We start from the raw sequence: 1,074 nt of genomic DNA on the forward strand, positions 1-1,074 counted from the left end.
GGGAAATATTTTAAGATGGAAAGCTTTTTCTTCAAGAAATTGGTGTAAGTATTTTGAAAACTTTTATGTTCATTGCTTTCTTGTTTACCATTTTTCACAGTAATTTAGTAAATGTTATGTATGCATACTTTAAAACACAAAGATGTTTTTCCTAAGGCAAATACAATGAAAATAACAAGCTTAATAAACCGCTAAATAAACTTGAGACTAAAATCATTAATGCAGATAGAATGTTATACTGAAACTTTGCCCCTAATGCCCAACATTATATTTAGCAAGTCAAATTCCTTTTTATTTTTTTCTTTATGAATTCTTTTCCTGGGGTCCAGCAGTTGGCATAATGGCTATATTGCTGGACTCCTATGGAGTCAATCACAGTTTGTGTCCTGGACACAGTGGCATAAACTCACACCGGGCGTGTGTGCATGTGTGCCCAAGATCTGGAGAGGAGAATGGAGGAGAAGAAATTGCAGTGTGGTCATTCCCCCTGGAGGGGTGACTTCTCACTTTCTGTCTCTCTGTCTCTCTCTGTCTCTCCAGTGAGCACACATGCCCTACAGCAAAAATATTTCTTAAAAAAATTAAGAAAAGTGAAGATCAAAAGAAAGATGTGATGTTTTTATAAACATGGATTTTAAAATTTTTAATATTTTAAGTCAGAATAACTTAATTTCAACTTAATTTCCAAGAAAGAAAGTGTTTTTGAATTTAACATTTAGCATCTTCACTTCTGACTGGCCCCAAGAAACCAAATTCCTTTTTAACTTTGTGATTGGAGGGGATATATATATATTTTTTTTTTCTAGGTTTGTACCACATTATTCTTTTGCCCAATCCCACAAAGTCAGTATTTTTTTTAGGTTTGTACCATATTATTCTTTTGCCCAATCCCACAAAGTCAGTGCATCAATATGTCCTCATTTATTATGAGTTTACCAAAAAAAATTCTTTGTATTTCCAGTTGTCTTGGTTTAGAAAGTTATAGCTGATGATTAATTTTTCCATCTAAAAATTTTAATTATTGATTTAACTTCTTCATAGACATAAGACTACTAATGTTTAACTGCAACAATA

Source organism: Tupaia chinensis, unplaced genomic scaffold (assembly GCF_000334495.1).
Source record: "Tupaia chinensis unplaced genomic scaffold, TupChi_1.0 Scaffold144001_1, whole genome shotgun sequence".
Classification (NCBI taxonomy): domain Eukaryota; kingdom Metazoa; phylum Chordata; class Mammalia; order Scandentia; family Tupaiidae; genus Tupaia; species Tupaia belangeri.